The sequence below is a fragment of the Tachypleus tridentatus genome, chromosome 10, assembly GCF_004210375.1.
Source record: "Tachypleus tridentatus isolate NWPU-2018 chromosome 10, ASM421037v1, whole genome shotgun sequence".
NCBI classification, from domain to species: Eukaryota; Metazoa; Arthropoda; class Merostomata; order Xiphosura; family Limulidae; genus Tachypleus; species Tachypleus tridentatus.
Genome location: NC_134834.1, coordinates 88,978,729 through 89,004,387, shown reverse-complemented (window position 1 = coordinate 89,004,387; position 25,659 = coordinate 88,978,729). Strand labels below are relative to the sequence as shown.

At 32.7% G+C, this 25,659-nt stretch overlaps 1 pseudogene across 2 annotated transcripts in view; it reads right to left on the bottom strand.

Moving 5' to 3' along the window:
* Positions 1–243: 243 nt before the first annotated feature.
* LOC143229835 (muscarinic acetylcholine receptor DM1 pseudogene) overlaps positions 244–25,659 on the bottom strand; it is a 72,516-nt pseudogene continuing 47,100 nt past the window's right edge. The window contains exons 2-3 of one of the 2 annotated variants that reach the window (XR_013016090.1): positions 3,582–3,644; positions 244–2,564 (exon numbers count right to left, since the gene is read on the bottom strand). The product of XR_013016090.1 is annotated as a muscarinic acetylcholine receptor DM1 pseudogene, transcript variant X2 (transcript). The remainder of the gene's footprint in view (positions 2,565–3,581; positions 3,645–25,659) is intronic. The other variant, XR_013016089.1, reaches the window with a different exon arrangement.

Below are 25,659 nucleotides of genomic sequence, written 5' to 3'. Positions count from 1 at the left end.
TTGATTATCTTTGGAAAGAATTTGAATTTATCTGCCAGCATATCTGTAAAGTCATTGCAAATTTCAAAGAAATGGCTACTATTAAACAAGACTCCCGTTATTCTGTAGAAGTTATGTCAGGCCTAAGGAAAATTGGTCGAATTCAACACTATATGGGGGGTCCTAATAAAACTACCAGCTAAAATAAAATACAGAAAATAAATGAAATGAAATTGGGAAACTTCATTTATTTACAGATGCTTTATTATACTTATATACATTCACGACACAAAAATTATGCAATCCAGACGATCAGAAAAATCTAAAACTTGAAAATATACATAGTTAATGTATCTTGGTGTGCTTCAGTACGCCACTTTTGGAAGGATGTAATATCAAGATTAGGAAATAATTGTAAATATGGTGCCATGAAATGTCATGCAAAGACAAGTGCTACATACATATAACTGTGAAAAATATCTTAATCGTCCATATATTTAGTTAAAATACCCACGATTGACAATGTGTCGTTTCTTGTTTTGCCATTTGCAAGACAATATCCTGGTGTAGGTTCTTCTGAAATTAGCATTGCAGAGGGCGTAGCACAAGGGATTCACTGTGCTGTTAATATAACAGAGATAATAGGCAAAATTCCACAGTCCTTCTGGAATGCATTCATCGTCTGCGCAATAAGACAATGTTTTCACCAATACCAATACATTATATGGTGTCCATGTGACAATGAAAGCCAATAAAATTGCACTTAAAGTCTTGGCGGCCTTCTTCTCTTGTTTTCTTTCCTGTTGCTTCCTTTTTCTCTTGGGTACATTATGCTTGGCTACTTGCTTATGGACAAGTTTTGCATTAAGCGGGAGTCGGATAGTCTCGAGTGCTGACTCGGATGTTCGTAGAGAGGAATGTCGAATTTGTTTCTCGCCAGAAGTTCGATGCTGGCTGTTTAAAGCACTCATGCTCCCTGAAGTTTTAACGTTTTGCAAACTTGTTTCTGCTTGATTGCCTTCTTCCTCGAGAATCATTTTAATGGAAGCTTGAGATTCGCCATCACCTATAGATGGGTAAGTCGGTAAGCGGATTAAAATGGTGTACACAGAATCTGAAGAGAATGAACGTGAAGTTGAATGGGTCATTGAGTTTGCTGTCATTATTTCAGGCTTCCGTGGTCCATTCTTAGTGATAAGAGGAATTGAAGACCCAAGTCTGCGTTCTGATCTAAATGTCATAGAGGTCGTTCTAGAAGACGACTGAATGGGAGTTTCATTTGATCCTGGAGTCACAGCTTCGGGAGACCCATGGCTAGTGCTATCATCTTCTGGAATTTCTTGATCCCTATCAACCCTGCACCAAGATACTAGAGCCTGCTTCAGAGTTCGTGGTTGACTTTTTTGTAATTTGGTTGGCTCCACGCAAAGAGAGGTTGGAACATAAGTTGTTTCCAACGTGTCATCTGGTATACATGAATCAGCTCTTGTTCTGAGACATTCCTCGGCTTCTGCAGGATCATCACTGGATGATGACTTTTTACTATCTGTTCTTTTCTCAGCCTGTAGATGAGTAAGATCCTTCTTACGTTGTTCTGTCTCCTGCCAAATCCGCCAGTAAAGAATGCACATTACAGTGACTGGAAGATAGAAAGCTGCGATGGCTGTACCAAAGGTTACATAAAAGTTGGTTTCCAGAAATTGGATGTGACACTCGTGGGCTTGGACTTTCCGTTGGCCTTCAATGTATGGCCAGGCGTAGATCCAAGGTGGCCACAAGACAAGTGATATAACCCAAGCACTTGCTATCATGAAGGCCGCACGTTTGGTGGTTCTCTTAGCCCTGTAGGTCAATGGCCGAGTAACTGAGAAGTATCGATCAAAGCTAATAATCAATAAGTTGAGCACTGAGGCATTACTACTGAGATAGTCCAAGGCAAGCCAAGTGTCACAGATCATGGGCCCTAAAGGCCAGTATCCCAACAAAGTAAAAACTGTGAATAAAGGCATAGATATAAGCCCTATGGAGACGTCAGCAACAGCCAAGCTCAGCAAAAAGTAGTTACTGATTGTCTGAAGCTGTTTGTCCATTTTAAATGAGATCATTACCATTACGTTTCCTATAACAGTACCAAGACTTAGCAGGCCTGCAACTAAAGCTATTAGGATAACTTCTGCTAATGAGTATCGAGATTCGGGAAGTAAGGTTTCTTCCAAATCACTGCTGTTAACCAATGAAGAAAAATTGCTTGTGACATCATAAGAACTGACTAGAGTAGCAGCCGTCGAGAACACCAGCAATTTAGGCTGAACAGCAGGATTCATTCTGTCAACAACGTTCCATTTGAGAGTCGTCATCTGGGTTTGAACTTCTTAACGAAACAACAGTTTGAAGGGCTTACAAAAACTAAAGGAATATAGTAGAGTGAAAATAAAGTCTTTGTTCCATTCCTATGTAATGTAGAGGTGGCGAAACTCCAGTTTCGAGTCTGTGCTTACGTCATTGTTCTGCCTATATTTTAAATCCTCCTGTAGAAAGCTATAATGTAGTTTGAACTATCCCTAATAGAACGAGAAAGAATTAAACTATAAGAATTCGTCGTATATACATATAGAAACACCATAATAGGTAATAATGACAATATCAAATTATTACGACTTATCTATTTAAATAAATACAATTAATTTACATCACCTTCAAATTTCACATTTTTAAATTCACTAACCTAAATTGTTTTGCTTGTATCGGTGTTTATTAGTTTAAAAAACTTACAAAAAATCTCAGTAGAATAATGAAACAACAGTAATTGAAATCTTTATCAATTGTTTGAGTAAATCAACTACATCCTATGGAAACTTTGTATGTATAACATATGCATTATTTGGATAAAATAAGATACATAATACCAAGATTAAGTGCTTATCCATTACTTGCATAAACCACATTGTTTTTATATTAATTGTTTAATCAACTACGTTTAATTTCAGCTGCTAAGTGTAGTGAAAGTTACATAATACGTGCTATGTGTATTGAAGTGAAGCCTGCATAATTTTTACCTGCAATGTATACTGAAAGGTGTGTAATTCTATCTGCTACGTATACTGTAAACTGTGTTACTTTAAATAAACATTGTTTTTGATAATATAATTAATGTACCTTCATAAAGCGTTTAAACGTATTTTCTGAAAAAAGAAGGAAATAAAAATAGTTTTGCTGGAATACCCAGGGTTACAAACAAACAAAACAATAGAGTGTTACGTTATGTAACGGTTTATTAGCCGGTGGAAGTGGAATGTTTTTTGTTTATCATTTTACAATTAGTTAGAAGAATATGTTGTTTAGAACAAAAGCAGATTCTCGCCTGGATAAAGTTAAATTAAATAACAAGAGTTTCTTATGTCTTGTAAGTGGGCACATCTTTTTCCAGTGACTGTAGTAAACAGTTATGTAGTAACTTTGTAAATGAAATATACATATATATATATAATAGTCTAATGTTTTTTTCTTCACTAACTATGACTGAAATGTTTTAGACAGCAAAGTGTCTCTGCTGTTCACGCTTTTGTAATAGTTTGTAATTACAGTTTAGAGTTTATGCTTACGTCATTGTTCTGCCTATATTTGAAATCCTCCTGTGGAAAGCTACGATGTGGTCTGAACTGTCCCTAATAGAACGAGAAAGAATCGAAGTATAAGAATTCCTCTTATATACATATAGAAACACCATATTAGGTAGTAATGATAGTGTCACATTATCACATTATACGGAAACGTGTTTATATCTTAGTCATATTTCTAGTATTCCGTCAGGAAGAATAAAATAATAATTATAAACGTTTTAACCTTTTTGAACTTTGACATTTTCAAGCCCAAAATGTTGCATTTGAAGCAATTATATCTTAACACTATTTATTACAAGGTTTCTTTTTTTTCTTTTCGCTAATAATATATCCATTGTCTGCTTGAGCTTTTGTTCTCACCTAAACCAGAATAAAGTATGCTAGTGTTAATGATTCACAGTTAACAGTATGCTACTATTAGTGATTCGTTGTTAACGATGTATCCATATTAGTGATTCACGGGAAACATTTTGATAGTATTGTTGATTTGTATCAAACGGTATACTTAAATTAATGTCTTATAGGTAACAGTATGCTAGTATTATTGACTTAAAATAAATTCATATTTAGATTCACTTATATTATAAAAGCATTATTATAAAACTGATGAATTTTCCAAACATGTGTTTATGAACTATGGTTATTAAAAAACTGTATTTATATTAAATAATTTATCAGGTCAGTTTTTGGAAGCGACCCAGCTTTTAACCATCTCGCAGATTGGAACACAGACGACTTACAACCAATTACTTTTAACCAGATTGCAATTTTTAGAAGTAGTTTTGGGGCGATGACCAGCTAAATTACAGTCTCATTGACTTAAGGATAGAGGATAGCCACCTATTTAGTAAATATAATTTAATTACATAGAACTAACTCATTAGACTAACGATTTTTTAAACAGCTGAGAGTTAATTACACTTTATAACAACGATGTCTCCACATTTTTCACTTCAATAAACTTCTACAAAAGAAGACGAAATTAATTTTAAACCAAATTCATTTATAAACGTTCCATTTACTCGCCCCTGCATGTAAAGCCCTCTTCCGAGACCAGTTTTAACTAACCAAAACCACAATGTTTGTTGCCATTACATCGGAAGAATTGAAAGGTTTATTTTCTGACGGATTTGCTGTGATTTTAATTTATTTTATCCATTCTGCTTAAAAAAAACAACAACTGTTCATTACCATGTATGGCTATAGGCATTTCAAACCTTTCTTTATTATACCCTAGCTTTATTACAGTGGTCACCGAGTCACTGGTTTTCATTTTGTACCAATAGCCTTCTCTCAGTGGATGATATCTTTGATCCACATTGGCTTGGAGTGTAGGTTTAAAATACATTGTTCTCCTAAATGGTCCCCCACTGGTACAGAGGTAAGTCTATGGATTTACTATGCTAAAATCAGGGGTTCGATTCCCCTCTGTGGACTCAGCAGATAGCCCGATGTGGCTTTGCTATAAGAAAAACACACACACACACATTATCCTAAGTGTTCTACTATACGAGGTTTTCTGCTTCCATGGAACATATTAAAGGGTTCCCCGAGAGGGGTGTTGATTTATCAATCCAATAGTAAACCTATGGTGGTATCATTTCATTCTCAGATTGCTGAGAATTCGAAATGAACCTAGTATATAGTAGGTGCTAAATATGTTTCCCAAAGACCACCAGCAATAGAAATTGTATCAATATTTGTAAGTCGTCCTTCTAATGTGCAACAATCTCTTCATTTATAGTTACATCAGTTATTATGACGTTCCTGTTGAGAGTTCTTTACATTTGATCTAACCTTAGGTATCTCTATCTATGAAAATTATAAAAATTCTCATTAGGTGAAAGATATTTTTATCACAGATATTTAACTTCATTTTTTTTTTTATTTAGTGCAGCTTTAAAACATAGTATAATATAAATATTTTTGAGATAACGAAATTGTATAAGAAAATATCACAAAGTTTCGCAAATTGTATTAAATCTGGGCTCGGCATGGCCAGGTGAGTTAAGGCGTTCAACTCGTAATCTGAAGGTCGCAGGTTCGAACTCCGGTCGCACCAAACATGCTTGCCCTTTCAGACGTGGGGGTGTTATAATGTGACGGTCAAATCAACTATTCGTTGGTGAAAGAGTAGCCCAAGAGTTGGCAGTGGGTGGTGATGACTAGCTGCCTTCCCTCTAGTCTTACACTGCTAAATTAGGGACAGCTAGCGCAGATAGCCCTCGTGTAGCTTTGCGCGAAATTCAAAAACAAACAAACAAATATGTATTAAATCTTGCGATCTGCTAAAGTAAATTATTTTATACTTTTTATTAGTGTTTGCATGTTATGTTAGCGAATTTATTTTTCATATTAGTTATTATTATGTTACTTAGATTACTTTGATGTTATACAAAATAAGATAAATAAAATGTTGTATATTAAAGAGACAATAATTGTGGTCATCACACTACTCACTCAAAAGATAATATCATGGCTGATTAATTTACCACTAAACAAAAAAAACAGTTTTAGAAATCCTCAAATAAAACATTTTAATATACATAACTTTCAAATCAACATATTGTAAGTAGAAGCTTATCTTTAAGTATAATGCTTGTTATGGTTTTATTGTGTTGTAATTTTTGCATGTTTTACAGTAATTCCTGTGCATTGAATTCAAAAAGTATGTCAATTTGTCAGAAAATGTCATATGTACTTTTTCATAACTGAACAATTTTCATTGAAAGCGGGTCAAATTTTCTTTTGTCTAAAATGGTAAATACACCTGGTTATAGATTTCTCTAGTGTGTGTGTTTTTCTTACAACAAAGCCACATCCGCTATCTGCTTTCTCCATCGACTGGAATCGAACCGCTGCTTTTAGCGTTGTAAAGTCTATGATTTACCACTGTCTCAGCTCGTGACAGATTTCTCTAGCGCAAGCAAGATATGAGAGTTTTATGTATCGCTCTATAACCAAAACATAGGAATACAAAATGTTCTTTTTTGTAAACAAAATAATAATTTGATCTAAGATAATTTTTTTAAATTATTTATTTGTAAAAAAATTCTTGCGTAATAAAAAAATGAATATTTGTGTAGTTCAATTATGTAAAATCTGTTATTAAAATTAAATCAACTTTTGTATAGTTTAAATTTGCAAGCCTGTGTTTTTATGTTTTATTAATGTTGTTTTAGAAGTTATCCCCTTCAATAAGAAAGTTAAAAATTTTCACAATTAACTCTGAAATTCTTTTTAATATCCTTTCGCGGTGAAAAGAACTAATTAGCATGTGACGTAAAGTTTATATTGACCTATTGACATTCGTCTCTCAGGATTTGAACAATAATATAATTTGCTAGTTATCAAGTGAAAAAACGTATGAAGATCAAACCAGGAGTGAGTAGGCTTACATTCAAATTACTATTGCATGCAAACAGATGTTGTCTTGTCGCTCTATATAACGAATTATTGATTATTTTATTTTATTCATTTCCAGAATCTACTAAATGCCCTTAAAAAATTATATCTGTTAAAGTCATAGGACAAGTATAATTAATTATTCTTCATATTCTTAAAAACATCGCAAATATAAACATCTGTTTAACATTAGTAAAATATCTGTAATTGTTTTATTATAGAGATATATTTGTTGTTTTTTACTTTCGCGCAAAGCTACTCGAAGGCTATCTGTGCTCATCGTCCCTAATTTAACAGTGTAAGACTAGAGGGAAGGCATCTAGTCATCACCACCAACCGCCAACTCTTGGGCTACTCTTTTACCAACGAATAGTGGGATTGACCGTCACTTTATAACGCCCCCACGGCTGAAAGGGCAAGCATGTTTGGTGCGACCGTGATTCGAACCCGCGATTCTTGAATTACGAGTCGAAAGTATAAACACGCTTGGCCATGTCAGGCCCTGATTATTGAGATATAACTGATAATGGAAAATTTAAATAAAATATGAACTTACACATCAACGTTATTCAGAACCTCAGAGTGGGTTCAACGATTAAATTAAGTTTATATCTTTTAATTCACTACACAAACTCAAGTTCCCCGCTGGAACAGCAGTAAGTCTTCGGATTTATAACATTAAAATCGGGCGCTTGATTCTTCACAGTGGATGGCTCGATTTGGCTTTACTATAAGAAAAACACACACAGCAGCTGAATATAAGCTAATTTATTAAATGTAAATTTTTGTTCCACAATTTTATCAATTCAGTTCAAAGTGCTTCAAACTCAAAATTCAAAGATTTCTAAAATTTTCAACTAATCAGAAGAGAATAAACTGCCAGAATTATTCTTCAATGAATCTTTCATAGATTAGGCCTCTGTTTAATCAAAGTTTCTGTTGAGAGTTCTTTACACTTAATTTTCTAAATAGAATGGTTACTATAGTTTCTCAATAGCTTATCGTTCTTCCTGGGTTGCATCACAAATGAACAAAATTACGTGTTTAGATATTATAATTACCGAATTATTAACAAATACAGTACAAATTATTATTATTTATGTCAATTATCTTGACAGAAATATATGCCAACAAAATACGGATAAGAAACTTTCATGGTTATACCTCAATATAGCTGTTCTTTATTCTTTAAATATAATGATTAACGATTTTTATCATTTTTTAAAACTATTTTTGTTACATTTACATTAAACCGAAGGAAAAAAAAACGGAGTTTAGAGTAGACGTATCTCAGAAATGCTAAACTAAAAATATCCAGTAAATATTATAAATGTGCCTTCATCCAAGGTCTCGTTATTTATTTTACTACTGTTTTTGTTTTTATACAAAAGGCAAACAATATCAAAGTGGTAAGGATATAGTGTGACTTTACATATTGTTTTGTTACAATAGATAAAACTTAAATCTAAATGTTTCTAGTGCTAATGAGGGATCAAGTACTTTGTTTCGTTTCTCCCAGTGACTGATTTTTTTCACTACAGTTGTAATTCAACGAATGCAGTTCATCTAATTTTTCTAGTTTTCTAAAAGTAAAATCTGTTATTATATACAAACGTCGTATACATAGCCTTGTACCTAACAGGCTAACACACAAAGCATTGTTTTCAAGCCAAGAGTAACTGCCCCCAGTGGTACAGCGGTATATTTGCGGATTTATACTGCCAGACACGAGGTTCCATTACTCCTGGTAATGATAATTATCGTTTTATTTTAAAATGAATCACTATTACTCCAAGGTTAATTAAATCGACTCTTTTCTTAAGTTCTGTTCTGGAATGATCTTATGTGTTCGGTATTTTACGGTTAACAACCTAACAAATAATAGAACAGCGAATTCCAAAGATTAGCTTCAAATAACTATAATACTCAACCAAGAATAAACAACGGAATATTTAAAATTAATTAAGTTAAAGTTAATTTGTTCCTTTATTCTACCACGAGTGTTCGTGTTCTTTCTGTCTCGATATTTTGTGTTCACGGTTGAGAAATTAACCATGATACTATCTATAGTGTGGCAGTTATATGAACATTGTTAACACAGAGTTTCAAACATTCCTTTATCGTAAAAACCATTACCTTTATATTCATTTTCTCTTTTCAATGACATAATAATACTAGGGTGCATATCTCCGCCACGCGGTGTTGATAACATACGGCTCTTAATAAAATAAGAAATACATCAGTATGTTCGTCGTTATTAAAACACAAACCATGTTTGTTATTAACAAACACAAACCATGTTTGGCAGAACAATGACAAACAATATTCTACTTAGTCCACTAAGTCTGATTAAAAACCGATCATTTTTGGCTGAAATATACAAAACAATAGTGTGAAAAATCTGTCTCCATGTTAACAAATAGGAATTGTTTTTTATTTGTTGAATCTTACTGTGACCATAAACTTTTGAACTTGAATTTCGAAAAACTAATCACTTTTAAGTTGGGACATAGTTCAAATGTATACCAAGGTTAGACGAAATACACTCAGCCGTTTTCAAGAAACCTTGCTGATAAACATACACAGTGATAAAAACATAACCTCTGTCCACCCTAAGTGGTGCTGGTAGACATTATATTGAATTCTGATGTCTATATTTTGTCTTGATCCATTAGATTAAATTGTATATTTACATATTTTCCTGCGTTTTTAGACTACACTGAAATAACAATGAAGTATTTCTCACTCAGTCAGATGGGAGATGAGTAAACAAATTAATATATTTCTACTGAGGTACAAACTTTTCAGCCTCTTGCGTAAGGGAATGGTCCGAGAAAGCATGGAACTCCATACATATACTATCTATAGGCTCTATGTCGTATGTTTATCTTAAGCATTGCGATTATCAGGTGAAAGTAGTGTGAAAGTAGAAATGCCGACGAATTACACACAATATATGGAAAGTTAGCAATGAGATGTTCGTTAATTTTACAATACATTTACGTATCAGGTTGGGGTAAAGCTAACTTTTGTTTATGACAACATATTTTAGCAATTGCATTATTCTTTCTTTACTAGTATAGAACATAATAATTAGTGGCTCTGGATAACTTTTATGCATGCACAAAAGCCAACGGCTGATATTCTCTTGGTAATTTTTACATGGACATGCATATAGAAAAGCCAACGGCTGATATTCTCTACACTTAAATTTCAACTGACTTTATTAAACATACTGAACTGACAGTAATCAGGATCAGGTTTAATAAGTTATTTTATTCTAATGATCAGGTAACTGACGTTTAACAGAGTGTTGTCACGCATAACAGATCTTTAGTATGTTTAACAGAGTTTTTTGAAAATTTAAAAGTGTTAAAAATTTTATCGTAAAAGTGTATCCAGTTTGCTGACATGTTAAACTAATATGCATTTCATAAGCCTTTCACTAAAACGTGATACCTAAGTAGGTATTCAGTAAGAATGTGAGGACGACAGATAATCATCTCAGTTCAATGCTAATACTCCCAGTGGTAATACTCCCAACTGCTAGGATTGTTTATTTTGAGAACTTATAGCTACAAAAGTTTTGTGCAGGCAAAACACAGTCCATGGTTCATTTAGTAACAATTTTCTAGACTGGTTTATAGTAAACCTGGCAATAATTTCATTAGACATGAGGCAGCCTATGGCTTAATTAGCAGTGGTATGACAGTTTCCTAGGATGACATATTTTGATCACAATAAACTCTACAATAATTAGGGCAAGTGTAAATCCTTTCTTTGGCTTATTTATCACGAAAAAAAATTTAGGTTGGTTTATAATAAACCCAAACAATTCATATACAGGTTTAGTCTGGGCTCAAAAACATATGAAGCCTACTTAGCACAATAAAATGAAGTATACCTTGATTAAAGTAAATAGAACAGCTGTAGAGAAAACTGAGAACTATTTTGTGGTTTGCTCTTGAAAATTCCATCTTATAATATTTTTCAACAAGCCTTCCTCAAATCCCCACCTTATTCTGGGGGTTCTTTGACTGTCGGACGTCCTACGTATCCTGACAAGATCCAAAGGACGAGTAATCAGTGGTCAAGACTACCACAGCAGTAGTAAACAGTTTTATGGTAAAAGATGTTAGCTCTTTTTACTGACCCTGTAGATAGGTTCGTACGTAAGTTTCAAAACTGACATATCAAGCAGGTAAATCTTGTCATGTAAATTTTATTAAATATAAAGAAAATAAATATGTAATACCTCAGATATGTTTCAGAATTTACACTCTTTATTAATAACGTAAGACAGATCCTAGCCCACTGACCTAACGGATTAAGCTGTAAATCCTATGATCTATGGTTTGCGTCCCGTTGACACTAAATCTCGCACTGCATTTTGGAGAAATTGATGTATTATAAGCTACCAGTCAAATTCTAGTATTCTTTTGATGTAGACGAAGGACGAAAAGGAAGAAAACACTGCAAGCAACCTAAACTTTACTGATAAACTAGGATTGGTTCTTAATTTTCTCTGACCGACACTTAAAAGTGGGGAAAAAAGATTAAGAATTATCAGTATTTTGTTTAAATGTCCATATAAACACTTACTTGTAGTGGGCCTAACTAACACATGAATCAATAAGAAAGTTTTAAAAAATATATTTATAAGGAGCTTCACCAATCGAAAATCCATTTTAATGTTTTGCTTCTGCATATATTATTTACTTGAACTTTCATAATTTTTTAAGTGTAAAGTGTGAATGCTCTGTAAACAGTTCAACAGGACTGATATTTATCATTTTAGATTCCACTCTCTGCTCTCTTTATCTTATTTACTTATGTTAAATAGTGAGAAAGAGGCCTACAATCTCGAAATTCTATGATGAAACATTTTACATTAATATACTCTTAAACCCAGACGCAAACATCGGACACAAATCCGGAAACATTCAAAACACAGACATTACAAAACGTAAGAATAAGGGAAGTAGTTCAACTAATAAATTAATTCAGTTGGTTTACAAATTTATTCTACAGTCAGGCTCTTACAAAAATACGGCTCTCGAGGTATCTGCACTAATAGTGTTATAAATATCATATAGTAAAATCACTTAGTTTATTTTGTGTTTTACACTTTTTTAATCCAAACTACATATGGTTTACCTGCACATAGCTGTCCATAAGCCTGAACTTGTCAATATTACCCACTACTAAATTCAAGGTTACTCTTGTCTAAACAGATAGTGAGATTTCTCACAATCTTTGATTACTGTTTAAATGACAGGCCACCATTTAAACAGTCAATCAAAGATTTTGTATATTATGATATAACATGTTTATCAGGTATAGTGAAATAAGAGATTTTCCCTCGTTGTTCAACTATAATGGTAAAAGAAGTTACAGTAGTTAAAATAACTGCAGTCTCTTACGTTATAAAACAGAAGTCATAGAATGAACATTTCCAGGTTTTATGTTTCATGTAATAACATTTGACATCTCATTTTACAAGAACATTTAATCCCAACATGTCCAGGTGGTTAGGGTGTTCGGGTCGCAATCTCAGGGCCGCGTGTTTAAATCCCAGTCACATGCTCGCCATTTCAGCCGTAGGGGCGTTACATGAAACGGTCAATCCCATTATTCGTTGGTTAAAAGAGTAGCTCAAGAGTTAAGGCGTGCGACTCGTAATCCGATGGTCGCGGGTTCGCGCCCGCGTCGCGCTAAACATGCTTGCCCTTTCAGCCGTGGGGGTGTATAATGTGACGGTCAATCCCACTATTCGTTGGTAAAATAGTAGCCCAAGAGTTGGCGGTGGGTGGTGATGACTAGCTGCCTTCCCTCTAGTCTTACACTGCTAAATTAGGGACGGCTAGCACAGATAGCCCTCGAGTAGCTTTGTGCAAAATTCCCAAACAAACAAACAAACAAAAAAACAAGAGTTAAGAATTAAGGACAGTTAGCGCAAGTAGACCTCGTGTAGCCTTGCGCGAAATCAAAAAGAAACACAAAATAAAAAAAATCTCTGGGGCCTTACAACGCTAGAAATCTGTTTTCGATACTCATGGTAGACAAAGTGCAGATAGCCTAGTGAGTAGTTTTGTGCTTAATTTAAAATAAACAAGAATGTTCATTTCACTTTCTACTGGGTCAGGATCTCAGATTCCAAATATATTGAATAAATGCTGAAATAGAAAAAACAAACACAAATATTCTTATACAGCTATTGTAATTAATAGTTGCTGAAAGAAGTTACTAGAAGATGAACAGGTTCCATTTTTGTTTTTTACTAATATCCGGTTCTTTCAAAAGAAATCTTATATTTCATGTACAAGAATAAAGTTTTTCTTTTATAACTTGAAATTCTCGGAAATGAAGGCTACATATAATCTTGATTTAAGAAAAGAAATAGCTGAGATTAGCAGAACTTACGTGATCGATTTAAATGGTGGCTCGTGAGACATATAGAATATTTTACTTTGTAAACGATCTTAAAGAAAATTCGTGAAACGTATTGTGTGTATGTATATATATATATATATCTTATCTAAAAGAGAAATATATATATATATTTCTCTTTTAGATAAGAAGAAGATTTACAAGATAGCCTAAATTTCGATTAAGGTTTTAAAATATTTCATACGATTAAATAAATTGAATTTACAGCAGTAAATCTATCCACTGGGACAACCATTATGTAACAATCTCTTTAGAAAGGTTATTCATGATTTTTATCCTCATTATAAATCAATGAATTTTACTTGCAGTAATTAATTACTTTTTATGCCATTAATTAATAACATTTGTCTAACGTAATACTGAGTCTTTTTTGTTGTTTTGATGCCGTAATAATAATATATATACTGGAGTGCCATATTAATTATTTTTGTCCCTAGTGCCATGTTAAGAATTTTTTCCTAATGAATTGTTAATAATTTCTGTTGTTAGTACCATGTTAATTATTAACCTTTTAATATTTCGAATAAAATAAGAATAAACTGACAATAATTGTTTGTAAAATTCGTGCTTATTGTGCCACCTAATGTAGTTGTTATGAATAAGGCTTGGTTTGTTTCTTTGTTTTGTTTTAAATTTCGCGCAAAGCTACTCGGGGGTTATCTGCGCTAACTTTGTCTAATTTAGCAAAGTAAGACAAGAAGGAAGGCAGCTAGTCATCACCGCCCACCGCCAACTCTTTGGGCTACTCTTTTACCAACGAATAGTGGGATTCACCGTCATATTATAATGCCCCCACGGCTGAAAGAGCTAGCATGTTTGGTGTGATGGGGATTAGAACCCGCGACTCTCAGATTAGGAGTCGAGTTCCTTAACCACCTAGCCATGCCGGGCGAATAAGACGTGAGGTCAAACACAGGGAAACGCTTATGTCAGTTTTAACTTTATGATACTCTTAGTGGGTATGACTGTTACATAAGTAAAACTGCGGGACGGTAATAATTAAAATGTTGAATGATTTTATTACATTAATCTCGCGTTAGAATCTCGTACTACTTATTTGATTCTCTTTTATCGGCTATTAAATAGTGAGTTGTTTGACATATGTTTAATAGAAACATTTACCTTCAATGCTTATGTTGATACAATGAAAATTACAGTACATTGTTTTGGAATTTCGCACAAAGCTACTCGAGGGCTATCTGTGCTAGCCGTCCCTAATTTAGCAGTGTAAGACTGGACGGAAGGCAGCTAGTCATCACCACCCACCGCCAAATCTTGGGCTACTCTTTTACCAACTAATAGTGGGATTGACCGTCACATTATAACGCCCCCACGGCTGAAAGGGCGAGCATGTTTGGCGCGACTGGGATGCGAGCCCGCGACCCTCAGATTACGAGTCGCACGCCTTAACACGCTTGGCCATGGCAGGCCATTACAGTACAATAAAACAAGTCAAAACTTTCCAACATGTATAGAAGCTTCCCTTCTTCGTAGATATCAAAATAAGTATAACAGTTAATTTTAATGCAATATTACCTCATAAAACTCTGTTGATAATTTGTAATTTTGAATAATATTACTACTCACCAACTCAGCTAATTTGATAATAGAGAAAATTATCAACCGGAGATTTTGTTTTATATTTATGTGTCTACTGTCGTGTTGAAATACATTTTATTTTGCAATCATGTGTCTATTGTCGCATTGAAGTAGATTTTGTTTTGTATTTATGTGTCTACTGTCATAGTGAAGTAGATTTTGTTTTATATTTATGTGTCTACTGTCATAGTGAAGTAGATTTTGTTTTATATTTATGTGTTTAATCTCGTGTGAAAGTAGATTTTGTTTTATATTTATGTATCTACTGTCATAGTGAAGTAGATTTTGTTTTGTATTTATGTGTCTACTGTCATAGTGAAGTAGATTTTGTTTTATATTTATGTGTTTAATCTCGTGTTAAAGTAGATTTTGTTTTATATTTATGTGTCTACTATCATAGTGAAGTAGATTTTGTTTTGTATTTATGTGTCTACTGTCATAGTGAAGTAGATTTTGTTTTATATTTATGTGTTTAATCTCGTGTTAAAGTAGATTTTGTTTTATATTTATGTGTCTACTGTCATAGTGAAGTAGATTTTGTTTTGTATTTATGTGTCTACTGTCATAGTGAAGTAGATTTTGTTTTATATTTATGTGTTTAATCTCGTGTTAAAGTAGATTTTGTTTTATATTTATGTGTCTACTGTCATAGTGAAGTAGATTTTGTTTTGTATTTATGTGTTTAATCTCGTGTTAAAGTAGATTTTGTTTTATATTTATGTGGCTACTATCATAGTGAAGTAGATTTTGTTTTGTATTTATGTGTCTACTGTCATAGTGAAGTAGATTTTGTTTTGTATTTATGTGTTTAATCTCGCGTTAAAGTAGATTTTGTTTTATATTTATGTGGCTACTGTCTTATTAAAGTAGATTTCGTTTTATGTACTTTATCGTGATTAAATTATAACTATTTCTAGATTTGATCATTTTAGTTCGTCATTATTGTACGACCACCCGGTGACACAATTGTATATCTGCAGACTTACGCTCCTAAAAACCGGGTTTCGATAGTCGTGGTGAGCAGAGCACAGATGGCCCATTGAATAACTTTGTGCTTCATTTCAAACACACAAACCGTTATTGGACATGAAAAGACAGCTGATCACTGTTCATATACTTTAGTGCTAGTTTTATTAATGCTTAAACACGGTGTATTCGGAAATGACAGCACATATTACGACTAAGAGTTAAAAACAAAACAGACATTGGTGGTCAATAAACTTTCTGCCACTCTCAAAGAGCTTATGAAGCCTACATCTATACGTTGTTAGTGCTGACACCATCTGTTCTGGACAGTTTTCATTGATCTCTGCATTATGCAGTATGGTGACATGTATTTCATTAAATTATCAATTCTCTATCGTTGAAAGAGAGATAAAAAGGAATAATAAAAGTAATATCATGCTGCGTGAAAAGCAGTTTGTATAGACAGAGGAAAATGGATTTAAAACAAAGTCCACCACATCCAAAATGTCTTGGACGAAACTTACGGATCTTAGTTTACTTATGGTGAAATTTCATTTCTCTTTGTCCAGTAGTTTCATGTGAATATATATATATATATAGTTGAGTTCCATATTAATGACTTTTGTCCCGAGTGCCATGTTAAGAATTTTTTCTTAGTGAATTATTAATAATTTCTGTTGTTAGTACATGTTAATTATTAATTAATTATTACCCTTTTAATATTTCGAATAAAATAAAGATAAACTGACAATAATCGTTTGCAAAACGATATATATATATATATTCGTTTTATAGTGTTGGGTTTACTCACAGCACACTGTATCATGTTTGAAACAATATAAAACATAACTAGTTTCAACATTTCGTTAAATCTCAAACAGTTATACAATAAAATGCTGACACTTTTAAATTTTTCAAACAGTCTGTTGAACATGATAACGAGAGAATTACGGTTTCCTCTCAAGACAATAAAAGAGTACTATAACATTCAGTAAAAGATACGCAGCTCGAAGATGCGCGTGTGGAATTTACAATTAAATTATTTCACTTGTTATTTTCTTTACGAAAGTTCTGAGGGAAGAAAATAATTTAAGTGACTTAAAGCAGAAAAATATATTAAAAGCACTATTCGTGTTACAATAGAAGCTCAAACATTTAGCTCACGCAACCTATGTACGATTGAACGACATTTTTTATTAAGATTTTAACTTTTTTCAATATTTCGATTAAGATGTAAATCATAGTATCGAAAAAAGGAAAAAATTTGATATTACACACGGCAAGTTTATTCTGCATGACTGAATTAAGAATATATTGAAAATGGTACCAAGAATTTCACTTAAAATTTAGTAATAAGTTTAGAAAAAACTTCTAAGATTCTTATCAGGAAAGCCCGGAAATTTTGTTAGAATTTTTTTGAAAAGGCAACACCATAAAACAAAGTTCGTAACACAGAATTGTTTTAAAAAAATTAAAATTGACATACCGTATATTTGGATGAGACATCTATAAAAAATTGACATCATTTATATTTGGACTCAACGAAATATTTTAAGAATTTATTATATACATTTAACAGTACGTAGGGAACGTATTTCTGAAACAGTTCCTTCGTAAAGTATCACAATTTATCCCGGACAAGCCACCAATTTACTACTTAACGTATTATAATTTCGAATAGCCTTGAATTGAGTTAAGTTGTAATTTAAACTTAGAAGTTAAATAAATGTTGATATGTGTCCAGTTTATGATACTTGTCAATAATATTAATATGCACAGTTTTCTTTCTTAATAGAAATATATTTTAATGTACAAATAATAACAATTATCGCAAATAAAGATCTTTGTACAAAAGTTTTTTAAACTCCTCACAATATTAATTCTTGTATTTGGTGTTGAACTGCCTTCATACCTTATCAAGGGTTTACGATGAGATAATTAATTTCGACTTGATATAAATCAGTTAACAGGTAAGCTACCTATGTATTTTCTTTCTTCGCCGATCACACGTTGAGTTTCTAACTCTGAAGCTATATAAAGTTTGCAAAAATATCAATGTCCAATGTGAATCCGTAAAAGTTAAATGGTTTTTAGTGTTCGAAATATCTGAAGTTTGCGATTAATACGAGCTATATCGACCAACCACAGTTGTAGATTCCGAGGTTTATAGCACTCCAACTGCAGCAAATCAATAATATAAACTGTTTTTTGGCGTGTTGCTTAGTTTATAAGCGTTAAGCAAGATTCTAAAAATTTCAGCTAAAACAAGAATAACTAGTGTTTATAAACACACTAGTACAATGTTGGTTTTCACACTTGAGAATCTTGCACAACTTTAGTGAATAGGCTGGAATTTCGCAATACAGACTTAATAGTATAAGTTATGTACGTTTCTAAATACAAATTTATATTAAACAAATATTGATATTAAAACAGGTATACGACAGTAACTCCGTCACACCTGTCAGACAGCAGCTCACAATCTTAACTTTTTTAACTTCGCAAAGCTACACGAGGGCTATCTGAGTTAGCTGTCCCTAATTTTGTAGTACAAAACCACCCACCACCAACTCTTTGGCTACTCCTTTACCAACGAATAGTGGAATGAAATTGATAGTCACGTCATAACATCCCCACGGCTGAAAGGCTGAGTATGTTTGGTGTAAAAAGTTCGAACCCGCAACCTTCAGATTGCAAGTCGAGCGCCGTAACCACCTGACCATGCGAGGCCTCAAACTTTAATGTTAATGATTAATGAGTTTTACAAGAAAAAAATCACATTATTGGTTCATATTTTTAAGAAGGTCCCCAAGCATATTTACTTTAAATAACCATGTTTTCAGATTTGACTAAATCAGTGAAACAAATAAGGAAAAGAATGCGAGCCTAAACATTCAGTCATTTGAATACTTTCTTCTTACCAACCCCTTTTATTTAGTTTCTTATGCGATTTACGTATGGTGTATTTTTGAAACACAAAGCTCACTAATGAACTATTCCTTCCTCAAATATTCAGAGAAACGGTACATAAATATATCACCGTGGTTTAACATACTTTTTTTCTCTACCTAATTTATGTAGACCAATAAAGCTCCACAAACCAGCAGGTCTACAACTTTGAAACCGGTCTCAAGCTGATTTATTTTGAGAATAAGTCCTTATTTTCATGATGTTGCAGTGAAATAAAATGCTTTGAGAAGAAAACAATATTTAACACATAATAGATCAATGAACAACGACTGAAATAGGTTGTTTGTTTCAGTCCAAAGCCACGCATTAGGGTATCAGTGAGCTCAGATTCCAGTGTTTTAAGTTCATAAAAGTATAGCAGATCTCCTGGAGAATGTCATAGAAATATATGGTTGTCTTCAATAGTGCATTCTCTTTATTAATCTTCCATATTTAATTAATCATCTGTCAAAATTCCAAACTTATATGTTTTTTTTCAAAGTTTAGTTCCTTATTTATTTACTTACAGATATTAATATTTACTTACAGATATTAATATTTACTTACAAGTACTAATATTTACTTACAGGTATTAATATTTACTTACAGATATTAATATTTACTTACAAGTATTAATATTTACTTACAGATATTAATATTTACTTAAAGGTATCAATATTTACTTACAGATATTAATATTTACTTACAGGCATTAATATTTACTTACAGATATTAATATTTACTTACAGGTATTAATATTTACTTACAAGTATTAATATTTACTTACATATATTAATAATTGCTTAAAGGTATCAATATTTACTTACAGGTATTAATATTTACTTACAGGTATTAATATTTACTTACAGATATTAATATTTACTTACAGGTATTAATATTTACTTACAGATATTAATATTTACTTACAGGTATTAATATTTTCCAAGGTTTAAAAGCATTTTTAAGTTATTAAACAAACTGATTTATTTATGGAACTGTGACACCAAATTAGTTCTGCACCTAAAACATGTGTGTCACTTATCTTTCTGTTTTGTATGAAAAAAAAGCACGTAATTTTTAAATTCAAAAAGGTCTTACAAAGAATTTTGTTGTTTAGTAAATTTCAGGGGAAATAGAGAAGAGGGTTATTTCTATACCAGTTTTAAGCTTCGGATTCTTTTGTTTCTTTGCTTAACTTTTTTATCATATTTATGATAAATTCCTATGTGGTTGGTTTTATAATATTCTTTAATCAATCAAATTCAGACAGAACTAATAGTCTGGTTTTATATAATTTTTTAACTTGATGGATAACGTGAATATTACTCCACAAGTATTAATAGAAATGTACAGGAAGAGCGTGGAATTAATTTTGGTAAACGTGTTTTCATACACAAACTTATTATATCTGCTAACAGTTGAAATAAAAAACCGTCTCCACTAGGGACTAGATCATCCCGATTGGATTGTTGCTTATTGGAAATGTGAATTGTAGTCAGATGAATTGCGTTTCACAATGACGATAGGATTAGAATGTGGTGATAACCCAAGAGGTCACGGATCCATTCTATCAGGTCATCCCATAAGTAATATCTGAAAATTTAATGTAGAAAATGCATCATCATTTCTGTCTTTCTAGAAGACTTTAATGAATAAATATGTAGTAGGACGGGTATAAAAATGTTCAGACAAATAAAAGAACTTAACCCAACTTCCCTTTTTGACATCATTAATCAACTAAACCCTTGAAAAGATGAATGTGTTTGAGGAACACATTAAGCACATAATGCTTTATGAGTATAAAAAAGGCAATAGTGCAGCAGAAACTACACGAAACATTCAAGATGTTTATGGCGTGGAGTCTGTCAATGAAAGAAAATGTCAAAGGTGTTTCAGAAGTTCAGATCAGGTGACTACAGCTTAAGTGATGCACCACGTTCAGGTTGTCCTGTTGAGTTTAATGATAACTTGCTGTTGGCTGTACTTGATTAAGAATGTGCTGTAACAGTTGAAGAACTAGCACAGATGCTTAATTCAACACAATCAACAGTTGACTGTCATCTGCAACAGCTTGGAAATGTATCAAACTTTGGATAATGGGTTCCCTATGATTTGACAGAAGCCAACCTTAGAGTAAGAGTGAACAGTTGCACTTCATTGCGTTCTCGTGAACGTAACTTACCTGTTTTTAACAGGCTAGTGACTGGATATGAAAAAATTGATATTCTATAAAGATGTTGAGCGCTGCAGACAATGGCTCAGTGCAGGCAAACTTGGTAAAGTAGGCCAAATAAACCTACATCCTAGGAAAGTCATATTAAACATTTGGTGGAATATTGTTGGTGTAATACACTTTTAGTTGCTGCCACTCAATGTAGCGATTACATCAGACTTCTATTGTGAACAGTTAGAGTCTTTGAATGTTACACAGAAAGAAAAAGAGGTCTACTTTGATCAATCGTAAAGGTATTATGTTACACCAGGATAATGCATGGCCCCATACGGCAAGGGTGACATCTGCAAGGATTAAAGAACTAGACTGGGAAAAACTTTCACATCATCCTTACTCTTTCGTCCTTGCCCCATCTGATTATCATCCATTTCGAAGTTTGCAGAACTATCTTGATGGAAAAGAACTTGGAACACATAAAGATGTCAGAACTACCCTCTCTACATTATTTTCCTCCAAACCTTAAGAATTTTACAAAAGTGGGATTCAGATTCTTGTGAATTGTTGGTAGGAAGTAATTAATAATAATGGAACATAAATTATTGATTAAGTAACATTAAAAGCGTTGAAATCCTATCTCGTGTTCTGAGCCTAAAATTAGACATTACTTAAGGGATGACCTGATATATAATCTCCTCTATACAAAGAGGTTTGTTTTTCAATTTCGCGCAAAGCTACACGAGTGTTATCTGCGCTAGCTATCTCTAATCATCACCACCCGCTACCAACTCTTAGATTACTGTTTTACCAACGAATAGTAGTATTGACCGTAACATTATAACGCTTTCACGACTGAAAAGGCGAGCATGGTTAGTGTGACGAAGATTCAAACTCGCGACTCTCAGATTACAAGTAGATAGTTTTAACCATCTGTCCATGCTGGACCAGCTATGGAAGAGGTTTAATATTTTCAGGTTCATTTAGATGGATTTGACTGGGTCTCCTGGTTTATCTAAATGTCTATATTTTTAGCCGTGAAAACTTAAAAATCTTAGGTAACTATGCAACTTGCGCGATGATTTACTTTGACACAAACAAAGAAGTTTATTTTTAGGATACCTGACGTCTACCACTGGCTTGCACAATTCCCTGATTCTACAGAGAACCTATAGGTTTTAGAAGGAAGCGACATAGTCCATTTTCTCAACTATATTTAAATAGGAAATGATTAATATATGGTGAATGATTGAATAAGTTGTTTTCTAGTGGAGTCTATATTACTTTTTATCGTAATTGTAATGAAGGTACGTATTAACATGTTATTAGGTTAGGGTGTCAAATATTTTGGCCAATTAGTGTATTCTACTGTTATAAAGGAATTGTTATCGGGACTCAGTTTGATGTAATAAATAGACATGTTACTGTTGTTTTCATTTATATATGTGTATAATATACTTCACTACCTTTAATTATATTCACTTTACATTTTAGATGTTTCCCTAGTCATCTAGAAATTGTGTGCAACTTATTACTGATAAGAAACCAATTGGAACAGCAATCAAAAACTACATGCTTTACGTATGTCAAGGAGACATTAAACGAAACAAGGAAAAAGAGTAAGGAGCGTAATTACCACGTGCTGCTATACATTAGTGAATCAAAATTTAACATTAAATGATTAAAGTACTGCTTGAATTGTTTAAAATGCATGATTAAGCTTTCAATATTTTGGTTTCTATTTACAGCGTGTTATGTGTTAGGTGATCGATTTTGTCCGTTATTCAACTGCATTGAAATCTTAGGAAAAAAAAAAAAAGCGTAAAGTATATTAGGTACTTACTAGAATACATACAATAACTGGAATATATCTCGTTATAAAATTATACCTAAAATTACGTGTGCTCTAATTTATCCCGAAATGAACCATAAATCATCATTGAAGATTATGCTATGTGGGTATAGATAATGGGCCTTATTATTCTATTTTTATATTGTACATATTTCACCATGAGATATTTCACAGTTTAATTATATACAGTGAGACACGTGACCTGTATTGATGCAGCAAACTATCAGACAGCAGACAAATATTGTACGTTTACACCACTACACGATACAAAATATACGAAAGAAAATGCAGATCTAAACAATTGATTCAAGTTTAAATACGATGAACTCTTCTAAGCAAGGCTTATTAATTAGGGTAAGGGTTAAATATTCCCAATGACGTGATCCTAGATTTTAGTGCAGCCTTTGCCTTATAGAAAATAATAACAGTGTCATTAACGGTTCTCACAGTTTCCAGGATTTAAAAGGATATACATGTACTTGCAGTTAACTCTTCATCAAGTTTGTGTGTAGATATATTTTCTTTCTAGTTGTTCAGTTGGACCTCTTTTTTTATCTATTTCTGACTTGAATCTTAACTGATTTGCCAGACCATTGGTTTGTTTCCATTTCTGCACTGTGGATCGGGTGTCATCCATAGTTGTTGAATTTATTTCCAAAACGTAACGCTTAATATTTTTATTATTAATACAAATAAATCCCTTCTTTATGTGTACAAATTAATATTCTAGCTAAGCCTAAAGTTAAATCTCTATTTTGTCAGCTTGAAATGGCTTTAAAGTGACATTTAAATTAAATAAACGTTAAATCTTCTTTCTAACTAGATAGTTGAATCTCCTCTTTATATGTTGAGTTAAGCCTATCTCTGTAAAAATGAACTTTCTGTTTGTCTCTGGAAAAGGAGAAATTTTCTTTTATTAGTTGTCTTTTATATTGAATATTCTTCTAAAATATCAAATTAAATATTTGTTGTTGTTGTTTTTTTAACTACAAGATTTATTCAGTCACTTTTCTGTGTGTAGACCTCAGCTTCATTTAGCTTCTAGAGAAGCGATTTTCAAATTTAAATAGAAAATTCTTTATATATTGAAAAATTAAAACCTTTACTTAGTTACGAAAATAATTAATTTAAATTTTAAGTTATTCCTCTTTGTATAATTATGACTTTTTATTTTTTCTGATTTAAATCGAACTATTTTTTGTAGAACTGTGTCGTTTTTTTCACACATGAAGTCTTCGGATTCTGTCCTACATCTTATTTATGTCAGTAAATCTTAGTATTTTCATATATCTGTAGTGCGGGATCGAAACAAGTAGCTAAACATGCTCGTCCTTTCATTCATAGGGATGTTACAATGTGACTAAGAGTAGACTAACAGTCTACTATTTCAAAATTAGAAACGGCTAGCGTAGATAACCTTTAAATAACGTTATGCAAAACGAACAAACTCTTTCAGTCATGTGAACAGAAATTATTTAAGAAGTAAGTTTCCTGGTATTAAATTGACAATTTCGTAAACAAAGATTCATGTTCATGGTTGTTTAAGATTACTTATCAATAGAGTCGAATATATTTCTGGTTGACGAATCGATATGTCTTTCTAATGGGGTTTACCTTACTAACTGTAAATTACGTATGACTCTCCATTTTATATTCAGTGAAAACAGTACGAATACTTCGTTAAATATTCAAAATGGTTTGGTTTGTTATGAATTTCGAGCAAAGCTACACGAGGGCTATCTGCGCTAGCGTTCCCTAATTTAGCAGTGTAAGACTAGAGGAAAAGTAGTTAGTCATCACCACTCACCGCCAACTCTTGGGCTACTCTTTTACCATCGAATAGTGGGTTTGACTGTAACATTATAACGCCTCCACGGCTGAAAGGGCAAGCATATTTGGTGCGACAGGGATTCGAACTCACAACCCTTAGATTACGAGTCGAGTGCCTTAACCACATGGCCATGCCGGGCCCAAACCTGTTTGTTCGTTTGCAGTTAAGTAAAAAGCTACAGAAAGGATTATGCGTACTCTGCCTACCAGGGGTATAGAAACCCCGTTTCTAGCGTTGTAATCTATATATAAGTAACGTTTAAAATGAAACCTAATTATTCCTTAAAACCACCTTTTTCAAACAATATCATACCTCATCGTAGACAAAAACAATAATTTAAATTAATTATGTTAGACAATATCATGTGCGGTTAATTATCTTGACAGAGACAAGGATTTTATTTGAAAATTTTTTTCGGTGAGTCAACGGTAACTTAACGGACTTATAACTCTAAAATTTGAGATTGAAATGCCCGTGACGGACAGAGCGCAGGTAATCCACTCTACAGTTTTATACTAAGAACAAACAACAAAGCAACAAAAGTTTCACCATGTTAGATGGAATCATCCATGATCACTGCACCATAAAAATATGCCAAACTTAAATAAGGAAAAAATATTTAAAGCAACCAATTCCAAATAAATTTTAGCATGGCGAGTACACCAGTCAAAAACTACAAACTTAAATACACACAAAGGCTTAACTAGAAAGTACACAATAATAAAAGAACGTGACATTACTGTTAAGAATGAATTAAATTATACCAGTCAAAACATACAAACTTAAATACACACAAAGGCTTAGCTAGAAAGTACACAATAAAAAAAAGAACGTGACATTA